The sequence below is a fragment of the Euprymna scolopes genome, chromosome 30 (genome assembly GCF_053919585.1).
Source record: "Euprymna scolopes isolate OS-2025 chromosome 30, ASM5391958v1, whole genome shotgun sequence".
In the NCBI taxonomy this organism is placed as follows: domain Eukaryota; kingdom Metazoa; phylum Mollusca; class Cephalopoda; order Sepiida; family Sepiolidae; genus Euprymna; species Euprymna scolopes.
In genome coordinates, this window is record NC_136511.1 from 59,767,423 (window position 1) to 59,779,835 (window position 12,413).

The 12,413-nt window shown below is 33.2% G+C and overlaps 1 pseudogene; it reads left to right on the forward strand.

Moving 5' to 3' along the window:
- The first annotated feature begins 10,764 nt into the window (after positions 1-10,764).
- On the forward strand, positions 10,765-10,882 carry LOC145254951 (5S ribosomal RNA; annotated as a pseudogene).
- Positions 10,883-12,413: the final 1,531 nt, after the last annotated feature.

Sequence of the window (12,413 nt, forward strand, 5' to 3'; positions counted from 1 at the left end):
TTGTAAATTAATGTATTGCGTAGGCCAATGAAAGATGACGGAGAGTTTGCGATGTATATGATTTTAGTTTATTAATCTTCCTAAATATACATCATGCCATTTTGTTATATGTTGTTTGAATAATGAAAAGCATGAACAGAAAGGACGGGTTGTAAGTATTAAATGTTATAAGGTATTATTGGTGCGCTAGGAGGAAGAAAACATTAGTGTTGTGTCGTAAAACAATAGTGAAAGAAGAAAATCAAATCGAGATTAGTTTAATTAACGAAGTGTATTAACATCACAAGTACAAAGGTAGGATTACGGTTATAACTGACTAGCACTCAGCTAGGCAGTGGAGTGCTGTCGCTCCTTCTCACCGGTGTAGACATTACTGGCACTATATATATATATATATATATATATATATATATATATAGTGAGAACAGATGTAATTTCCCTTATGCATAGAAAGGCCGGTATAACAATTAGGAAACGGGAAATACAGAAGAAAAACAGATGATTCAGCAATTCCATACACCATGTTACAAATTGATCGCAAGGATAGAAAAATGAACACATAAACTGCATTTAAGGTGTCTTCCTCACCCAGCACATCTCCTATCGAATGCTACGGCAAACAAGTTATATCGGAAACTCATGCATATTTTGAAGTTGACGGCAGGTCGTTCTACAAAGAAAAATGAATAGAATTGTAATAAAAGCACTGGAATTAGTGTATCACCATAGGAGAAGAAGATGTTGATGAATAAAGTCAGATTTTGCTGAAAAGTCGGGGTCTATGACAACAGAATATTCTTATTATTCTTTTGACTCTCGAGTATATATCCGACACTGTAAGATAGAGTTAATCAACAGTGAACCACATCACTCTATATAAAAGAATATGAGATATCAACGGCTATACACACCCGAAAGTCAAAACAATGAAAAGAATATGCTGTTGTCCGAGTCCTACTTATTAATTAATTAGAACCTGGATTAATTGACTTGTGTTCTACATCGACCAAGTTAGCTGCGTTCAACCTTGTCATGACCAGCTGGTTGACCATGCTATGATACCAAGCCCTGTATATTGGAGGGCGACAACACCCTCTTACAAATATAGCAAAATCTAACATCACCAAAACCGTGGTATACACAAGATTTAAAAAGGAAAAACTTTAGTTTATAAGTAAGTTCCCTCTTGAATGAGAAATCCGTTTCAAGAATAAAAGATTCACAATGTGAAAAGAAAGGAAACAATAAACGAAGGTAAAGCCCGAATTTGCGTACTTTTCGACTGCGGGATCATCACGTTGTTCCGAAAACATTTAGTCTTGTTATATGCAGCTTAAGTTTGCAGTTCGATGTTCAAAACCAACATTTATTGTAAACGGCAAATCTGGCCTTTATATATATTTATTATACTCGGCAAATCTTACCTTTATGTATTTTTATTATAAACGGCAAATTTACCTTCATATATTTTGATTATGAACTGCAAATCTGGCCTTTATATGAATTTATTATAAACGGCAAACCTTGACTTTATAGATTTTTATTATATTTTTATTATATTTTTATTATTTTTTCGAATAAAATACCCATCAAGCGCACTTGATGCATATTTTATTTTATTCAAATTAAAACAACGTTTCTATTGAACTCTAATTCTAGTAGTTATTCTCGCGTTGCCTACGCATAGTTCAAACATTTCAAAATACAACCGCAAGATACAACGCGCGGCTCCTTACAAACAGACTTCTTTTGCAAACTTTACAACATGGCAAGGAAGAAGAAAAGAATAAAAAAAAAACAAAGCAACACACTGAAGATGGAGTATACCTCTGAAATATATTTGTGATAAATTTCAAACAAGTAAAATATTTTTTTATATATTACGTTGTGATTTGGCTTTCAATTGCACTTGATGGGTATTTATTTAAATTAAGACAACGTTTCTATGTGAACTCTCATTCTTGACGATATTTAAATATGGTTTTATGAACTCATGCTTATGTGAACTCATTATATTACCTGTGTTTATCACGTAATATTCCTTTCCTTGCTCTTAAACAGGCTCTCCCCCAAAAAGGGTCTTCTTCAAACTGGACCCCCTAAAAAGGAAACACCAACGCTGAAAGCGTGAAAAAAGTGTGTGTTTTTATTTATTTATTTTTTACTTGAAGATAGCCGTTATCAATGATAACGTTTAATGAGTGTTAACTAGACTGTGAGAAAACATCTTGAGGATCAGTTATGTTGGAACTTGCGTTGTCTATATGTCCGTGTATATACGTTCTCCGATAAGTTTCTTAGAATATAGGAATTCTTTGCAAAGATCGGTTCATGGCAATTCTGCTCAACGCTAAGAGCATGACGGAGGAAAAGGAATTATTTTGTCGTTGACGTAGGCAAACGAGTTTTTGGTGTGAATGTCTTACAACGAAGGAACAAAGACTAAGGCCCAGTCGAAAACCCTTCTATGAGAACAATAGAGTAGAAAGGAAGTAGCAACGGCTAGATTGATTGTTATTAAAAAAAAAAACTTACCCGTTATACTACGCGAGCATGCGTTGCTTATAATAAATTATACGCACATACGTAACTATTTATAGTTATCTCCATAATAGGAGATTATCTCCAACAGGGGAGGTAACTCTCCCGTTTATTACTATGGCATATTCTAACAATTATACAAAACTGGATTTAAACTCTTTTTCACCTTCAAGATTTTATCAGTTGGATTCCATTTTTTTTAAAAAGTGATCCTCTCCCCGTACCGAAATATCCTTTCGCAAAAATAATCATCGTAAACACTTTGTGACAGTTTTTGCATTTAGAAATGCGATTTTTCTCGGATTCTTTCATTTACGTGTGGTTTATGCCGATAAAGCCGAGATTGCTCAAGGCCCCGAGAAATTATAAATAAATATTCACCATTTTTTTTTTTTTACAATTTCGGTGGACGGTTCGTTCCTTCTGGTAAGATTGATCTTTTTTTTTAATATTTTCATTTTGTGTGCAGATTTGCTGTCGTTGGAAACGACGCTCGTCTGAGGTTTTCCTGATCTGGCTTCACGGATATAGAAGACAAATCACATTAGAATCCAGTCAGATTTTCCTGTTTATTTTATTCTAGTTTATTTCAGTTTACTGTCCTGCAAGGAGACACGACAAAAATGTATTTAAATAAGAAACTGCTGTCGGCGTACACTGGGATTGGAATGATTTCCTTGCCTCATTAGAAACGGATTAAGAAACCTCCGCTGGCAAAGTAGTTGTAGGGAAAAGGGGGAAAGGGATACGGGCGTAAATATTCCAGTGATTAAAACGCGGGTAAGAAACGGGCAGACGAATGAGACAAAAAAAAATGGGAGTGACGGTCGAATAGACATTAAAACGAACAAGCTAGAATGGTCAAGAAATATATTGCAAAACTTTTAAAGGAAAAAAAATGCATTACATACAGAACAATAAACGAGAAAAATAAGGAACGATTAAAATAATGGAAGTCAAGAATGAGAGAAAGTATAACCCCGAAGCGACACTCATCCTAAGCGAGTTAACTAGGCTTCCATCGAAGGAACAAGTTTCATAATAATGAAAAATTCACAAGCAATCATCAGTCGCTTACATATCCTCGTCAGATGAAATGATGACGTCAAGTTTTTGCAGCTCTTTTTTTTTTTTTTTTACACAGTGATCACCACTTATTAAGGCCCGGAAGCCACTCAGGTATAAGGGTTATTGCAAGTACATTACGTTAGTGTGGAGATTTGATGAAGTCTTTAATTAAGGGGGTGGTTCATTAGGAATTTGTTAACATTGGACTTGGAGATATCCAAGTTGTAGTCCGGAGGGAAGAAGGCAGACGGAACAGAGTTCCACAGGCGTGCAGGGATGTGTCCGCATCCCCCTAATATATAGCGTCCGGTACTTCCAAATGATCGCCCATCTGATACTGACCAGGATCGACGTTGCTGATGCTAACAAAATAAATTTTGTTTATCTATTTCTCATATTTAAGATCAATAGTTTTTTCTTAGCTTAATAGATTCATCTTTAAATAAATTATTTTACTTTGAAACATCCTATTTAACTACTTTTATTTTTAAAGGGATTTGTAAATACAATAAATGAATACATTTCCAATCACCAGTAGTCTTTTTGTAACAAGACTTGATTTCATTTTTTAATGCGGACTATTCCAATTAAATAATATATACGACTGTTGATGTGAAACGATTCTATTTTTTTATCTTGGAAGTTCCCTGCCGTTTCGTAACCAATTTTAGAAGCATACAGAATTCGGTTTGTTTGATCGTTGTATAATAAGATACCCTCTTTAGTTATAATATTTTACGCTATTTTTCAGGGTTCGAATTTCACACTAGACCATTGTTTGTTTTTTTCACCCCTTTTTTTATTTGTCTTATATATTATGGCGTTCCAAATGCACATTAGTGGATATTCATTATCAAGCATTTGTTTTTTTTTTTATTTGATTGCAATCTTTTAATGGAAATCGCTTTAAGCAAGGCATGAAGCCACTTGACGAAAAGAGCTAAAAAAAAATTAGTAGTTTAAGGTCAAAAAATTACCAACGATAAGTGTTAGATGAAACAGATTCAAACGGAAAAATTTCGCTCTTTGTTAGAACCATCGTTCCTTGAATGTGAGGACTAAAGGACAAAACAAGAGAAGTGGGAGTTAGCTTTTATATGTAAACTAGGCTACCAGTGGCCCGTTGGGTTAGTATGTTATATTATTATATTTAATTCATGTATGAGCGTGGCACTTGTGACGTAAAGAAAATAGTTTTCTTTTACATAACAGAAACATTTCTATGAAAGTATATTAAAATGAAAAAAATATATAGAAGATTTCTATGGGTCGTTCTGTTTATTATAATTGATTATTATTTTTTTAATTACAGTAACTGAATTATAAGTTGTTGGCCATACTTATAGGTAAATGTGCACTGGACAGATACCATAATACTTATTATAGTTAAATTCAAATTTTGATATATCTGCTTTTTTTACATCGTTCATTTCTGTATTACGTTTAAGTTATTTTAAACCGCACTCTTCCCATTTTAAACAATAATTTCGAAATAGTAGCGTTAATATTTCAGCATCCCAATTGTTCTTTAGTTTTTTGTTTATTTTAACCCCCACTCTTCCCAGGTTACATAACAATTTCGAAATAATAACGTTAATATTTCAGCGTCCCAATTGTTCTTTTGTTTCTGGTTTTTTTTTTGCGTTTAAATATTGTTTATACTGTCTGCTTTTTTGTTTACATCGTTCATTTCTGTATTAAGTTTAAATTATTTTGAACACAACTCTTCCCATGTTAAATATTAATTTCGAAATAATAACGTTAATATTTCAGTGCGCAGGTCATGCGTGCTGCGCAACTAGATGTCGTAAACCGGAAGTAGGTTACATACATCGTTACAAGATCATTTGAGTTTTATAATATATAATAAAATGAAAATTACAATTAAATTTACCAAAATGATCCAAGTTGGTAAAACTAAAGTATATTATAAATATTAAAGAATTAATATTTATAAAGTAATCTCAACCAGATGTAAAAGCTCGATAAAATCAAATAGGAGATAGAGCTTATAATTGGAGCAAACAATTAATAAAACATGTTAAAAACATATGTTTTTAACTCTTTTTCAAAGTGTTTTTAACATGTTTTATTAACTGTTTGCTCCTATATATATATATATATATATATATATATATATATATATATATATATATATATATATATATATATATATATATATATATATATGGACATTTTCCCTGGATTTTTATATTTCTGTTTCCTCATGGATTGCCATTGGAATGAACATTTTTCTGCACTGAATTTTACCGTTTTTCACATTGGATCTTTATCATATCATATAAAACCCTTTTTGCCAATCTGAACGTTATTCAAATGCCTTAACCACTCACCAATTGTGTTCTGATTTCGCTTACATCTTTGCTTGTGTAGAGACATGTCCCTTCGAAATGTAATCCAATGCTTTAAGCACTCGGCTATTCTGCTCTGGGTTTGCTTACCTTAATCCGTAAATCTACACTAAAATGTGATAGGATAAAAATTTGGAGATTAGCACGAATTAGGTTCGAAGGTACGCGGACATACGCCAAGTACGACTTTAGTATAATGCCTTAACAACCCAGTTATCGTGTTCTTATATTATTCTTTAAGTATACGCTAAAATGTAAACATGTAGAAAGAAAGACTTTAGCTGTCGAAAAATAAATGTAAACACGTAGATTTCTGATTTATAGTTTGTATTTATATTTCTGGTATTAAGCTCTATTTCTTAGTGTTGCATTGAGGGTTTTTTAATAGGTTGGGATGTTTACTTGACTGAAGCTTACACTTGCATTTACCTAGTAAACTTCCCGTATTAATTACATGATAGTATATATATATATATATATATATATATATATATATTTTTTTTTTTGTATTTTGTGTACAGAAAGTTGTTAGTTGAGACAGATCATTGGTACCGTCGGTTTCAAGCCCGATAATAAGGCCCGTTTAAGGTATCCTTATCAAGTACGAATATTGGCTGAAGAGAGCTTGATAAGGATACCTTAAACGGGCCTTATTATCGGGCTTGAGACCGACGGTACCAATGACCTGTCTCAACTAACAACTTTCTGTACACAAAATATAAGTACGCTCTTAAAATTTGGATTTTCCTTTACATTGAGCACTCTGCTGGAATTCTTTTTCCCAAAAAACTAATCAAATTATATATATATATATATATATATATATATATATACTTTAGAGGATGAGATATACGTAAACTATTTTCGCTTGTTTTTATTTCCTTATAAGGGTAATGGTTTCCATAATGTTTTATTGTTAAAGTGTTTTTTATTCAATAATTCTGAAGTAAGGCTGTTCTTGTGAAAATTTTCAAACGATATAATGTTTGAATTTGTCCGATTAGTCTTGAAACAATTGCAACTAACGATTAAACGATGTCTAAAAACTGTTAAATGACTGTTTATGCAAATATTTTTTTTAAACTCATATTGCTTGTTTCCCATGATGCGTTAACCTGGAAAATTCATTGTATTTTGCAAACCTCTTCCCTCTGATGAGAAGATTTGCTCTCTTCGAAACTCCATGGAATAAGGAATTGTTTTATTTGTACTCCTTGTCCAATATTGAAAATTTTGTATACCCCTTTACAGGTTTATAAACGGTTTTTGAAAATTTGAATATTTTCAATATCATATTTTTATTGTATATTATATATAAGAAAACCTGACAAGCGATTCAAGAAAGTAAGAATAAAATATTGATAGAAAATTGAACTACATAAAAAGAAGCAATAAAATGGAAAAGATATAAAATAATGATAAGTAACTATAGAATGAATGAATGAAATATCGGTAATAAAATATACATAAATACAAAAAGAAAAAAATAAGGATATAAATGTTAAAACAAATGAATGAAATTCAGAATGATAAAAGAAAAATTGAAAGAAAAGGACAAAAATGAATTTTAAAAAATAGCATAACAGGGTTTTTCTACTATTTGGCCACAGCTTATTAAGGCCAAAATCTGTTACAAGAAAAAACCCTGTTCTTGCAAATAAGTAAAAATGAGATAGGATAGACCGAGAATTCGAACCTGGGAAGCTAGGTTTGGAATAAGCATTCAGGAGAATTTCCATTGTTAGTTTTAAAATCAAATAGCAGATATGTTTGTTTGCAAAGGAATTCGATTGTTTATAAATGTTATTGTGAAAAAGGAATTTGATGATTCAATTCTGTTTATGGAAATTGAATTGAAACAAAGTCAGTTAGAAAAACGATCAATAGCAAATTTAAACATATTGGAAAATATGTTAGTAGAAAAATAGTTTAGAAGAATTTGGGTTGCAGATATGTGTGAATAGTGCACGTGAGTTCAGGACAATGTGAGTCGAGCACATGCTCGGACATGGGGGAACGAGACACGTGAAGCATGTCCATGCCATGGGATCGATCTGCACTTTTTTGGTCATGCGATAACGTCATGGCTGGGAGATGAGTTCTCAGTATAGTTGGCTAGTTTTAGTGAGACAAAGAGACAGTGTCGGACAGAGTTCACAGACAGGGTCATACAGGAGAGTCGAGTCCGGATTGAATCCCCTTTTGGAAGCGAAGGGTTAGAAGTTGAAATCATGTAGTGACTTTGAATTCCTTGATGTTAAATCATTGACCGGTCGAAGAAATAAAGGATGCCATCATTTTATAACTACGTCTTGTGTTGTGTCATTCTCAACAAACAAAGGTATTGTGAATCATTTATATGAACTTTATTTCCACTCATCGTAATAATGAACTTTGTGTATAAACCCCATGCTTAAGAAATGTGTTTCCCTCAGCTATCAAGAAATAATGACTGCCCCCCTCCTGTGATAAGAACTGATCCCTCCTCTGTACAATATATATTATAGAAACATTCACAGAACGGTATAAATGTATCTCTCTTCTATCTATCTCCCCTCATCAATACGAATGTCCCCATCCGTCTTTGTATTAAAATGTACTCTGTCTCTCTCTCCAATATGAACACGCAACTCATATAATATAATATCTCTCTAAATATGACCCCTATATAATAAATCCACTTGAGGATATAGTTTAACAAGGATTAATAATTACAATGCGAAATATGAAGAACAGCACAGCCGGTTATGTATTTGTTGATACTTGATATTGAATTGTGCATAGAAGCCATTGCATTTCGCCATTGTTATATTTAAGTTATATATAACATAGTAAGATTTTTTTAGGTTTGCAACTGGACTAGCTAAGTGTGATTTTTTTGCGTTACAATAACGCATTTAGTTTCAGCTTATTTAATAAAGAAATATTTTTACTAAAACTAAAAAAGAAAATCAACAATAGAAATGCATCATATCAGCTGTATATAGGCGGCGTTCCGAGGTTGAAATATATTGGCGGCCGGAGAATTTAGTCACATACTAATTAAGAAACGCCCGATATGATTTTCCTGAAAATGACACAGTCATGAAAGCATAAAACACAGTGATAAATTTATGGAACCACAAAACATTTTCGTCTTCTAAAAATTAAATAAATCTCACAGCTTAAATAAATAAACTTACTTTCGCTTTAAAAGCCAACCTCCAATCCGTAGTGGAATGGAAACAAAAATGGTTGGTCACATTCAATGCTGCTAAGACTAAGCTTGTTTCCTTCAATAACTACAAGAAACCTTCTCTACCACCAATAGCAATGGCCAAGAACACATTACCTGAAAGTACTTCTTTTAAACTCCTTCGCCTAACGTTTACAGGGAATATGAACTGGAATAGATACATTGAAAGCATTGCCAAGGCTGCTGCAAGGAAGGTTGGTTCACTCTACCGTGCTAGAAAACTACTTATCCTGTCAACCATTCGCTCATGTATGGAGTACTGTTGTCACATCTGGGCTGGTGCATCTGCTTCTTGTCTCTCGCTCCTGGACAGGGTTAAAAAGAGAGTCGCCAACCTGATAGGTCCTGAACTGTCATCTAGGCTTCAGCCTCTGTCCCATCGACGAGATGTTGCATCCCTCTGCCTGTTCTACAAATACTTCAATGGTGAATGCTCTGACGAACTGCAAACACTTGTACCTCCCCGACGTAACTATCCCCGACAAACCCGACAAGCTACTAAGTCTCATCCCTTTACAGTAGAGATCACTAGGTGCAAGAAAGCCTTTCTTCCCTAGAACTGCGGGTCTTTGGAACTCCCTTCCGGGATTCTGCTTTCCCAACTGCAATGATATGCAGAAGTTCAAGTGTAATGTTAACAAACATCTTTCTATTCATCTCCCTTCATAATGACCCCGCTAATTAAGTCCCTGATAGTAGCCCCCTGCTTCAAAGTGGCACTGTGCCTTGTTTGGGGTGAAAATTGAATAAAAAAAATAAAAAAATAAAAATAAAAAAAAACCGATGTCGGCTAATAATAATTGAAAATAAATTAAATTTAATATACATTTAAAATAAATTAGTTAATTATTGATTGTTAATTAAATTAATTTGGAATGATATTTCTAAATAGAACAATTAAAACAATTTTATTACAAAAAATTAATAGCATGGAGCTAATTATTTAAATAGATTTTCTTTATTGTTATATATAAGTGAATTTAGTCCTTGAATGTGAACATCTTTGAAACAATATTATATATAGAAATCCCACTGGTATGAAAGTGTGTAAATGCCCATTTGCAGTATGAAAATTAATTTTTGAAACAGTGTGTCTTTTGTACATATTAATTAAATTGTGGAGAAACAAACAAACAAACAATCAGGAATACGACTTCATTATACTAGATAATTAATTAAATAATATAAATAGTTGTCTCCTTTATATCTAAAATTGTATTTCTTTTCCTGTATTAGTTTCAAAATATGCGAATAACTAAAGCTTATAAACTAAAATGATTTCAGATAACCCAGGGCAACGCCGGGTATAGATAGCTAGTATAACGATGATATAACAGAATTATATATGTTAAATTGAAATGAAGTGTTATATCTGTAGTCCTAAAAAAAGTTTGATATATGTATAAGTTTATTGACTTAGATGTACAGGATTTATTTATAAACTCACCAATCGATTCATTTGAATTTAGAAAAATATTTATTAAGCGTAAGGGTGGATAACATGGGTTATATTCAGATTATTATAGTTTCATGCTATATAGTTTATATGCATACGACACAATCATGTTTGACACACCGGTTCCCGTCAGACCACCGAAGTTAAGCAACGATAATCCTGGCAAGTACTAGATGGGTGACCATTTGGGATTTCCAGGTGATGTATGTGCTCTGCGCTTATCTCGGCATTGTTTCCAGTCGTCCTGGATTTCTCCTTGCAACTGGACTCAAGGAGTATCGATTTAGGAGAGATGTGGTCGAAGATTGCGCAACCCTTGCCTCACAATTGCACGCGCAGCTGCCCTTACAAGGGGTATCCTTTGTCTCTCGAGACAGAACGAAGGCATCGAATTATAGTTTCATGCAAGGATGACAAAAATTGATGAAAGCCTTTCGAAAATTTCATATCCTTCCGACCTTTGTGAAATTTTAAGAACGGAGATTATACATCGATTATTAATATTTTTTTTTACATGGGCATCACCACTTATCAAGGCCCAGAGGTCACTCGAGGATAAGTGTTCAAGAGTGTACAGTAGTCAATTGAACAATATAGTAATCGTTAGTAATGGAAATTCGGTAAATTTCTTAACTAAAGTGGAACAGCTCCTCAAGAACTTGTTTACGTTGGATTTGAAGACAACCACATTGTAGTCAGCTGGAAAGCAGGCAAACAGAAAAGAGTTCCACAGGCGAGCAGTTCTAAGAAATAAACTTTGTTGATGGGATCTACATTTAGGTTTAGGCACAGATAAAGAGTGGGGTGAAATTATTGATAGTGTTTTCAGCTAGACAAGTGTTTCTTATGAAAGTTTGGTGAGAGGGGGGCATAGATTAGAGCTCAGTCGAGCACTTGCCATGAAAATAACGATAAAGCAGAGACACATTCGCAACATCTCTTCTGTGAGAAAAAGGTTGCAGGGAAGGGAAAAGGGCATCCCTACAAGGCTACAAGGACTATTTTGAACTCTATCAAAGCAGGATAAGTCCTTTCTAGCAGCTCCTGCCCACATGTGGCAACCGTACTCTATATTTGGATTTACCTAGCTCTTATATCGGTAGAGAATTGCATTAGCTGAGAGATATCTACTGGATCGACAGAATGATCCCACCATTTTTCCAGCGACCTTGGCAACGGATTTAATGTATCATCAAATTTCAGTTTCTTTAAAATATGTTAAAAAGTATTTCTTGTTGGTGGGGGGGATAATAAAGGGGTTTAGTTCGGTCATTTAGCCTATCTGTCTCCGGCTTTCTAACTGTTTAAATATTAAATTATCTCACAGACATTATGATATATGTATATATAATGTCAATTCAGATAATGTTTGCGAATTTCGTTCGCAAACATTGTTTACTAAATTCTAACTATTTTGACGATTGCTAGCTGAACGTCGTGATGAAAATAATTAACACGAATCTGCAGTTTAAAAATGTCTAAGATTTTTTTATTTAATATCAAAATCCAGGAATATATCGGTATATATTAGATTGTCAGAAAAATGTACAATATGTACTGCTTAAAATAAACTCTAAAATAATTAAATCAAAAGAAATGTCTAAATGGCATAATTCAGTAATGTATATATGTACAGCAGATATATGTGTCTCTCTGCCTGTTAATATTTAACCGATAAACTCTTAAAGTACTGGTCACATGACATTGCAATTAACCGGAAATTTTAATCATACAACAACGA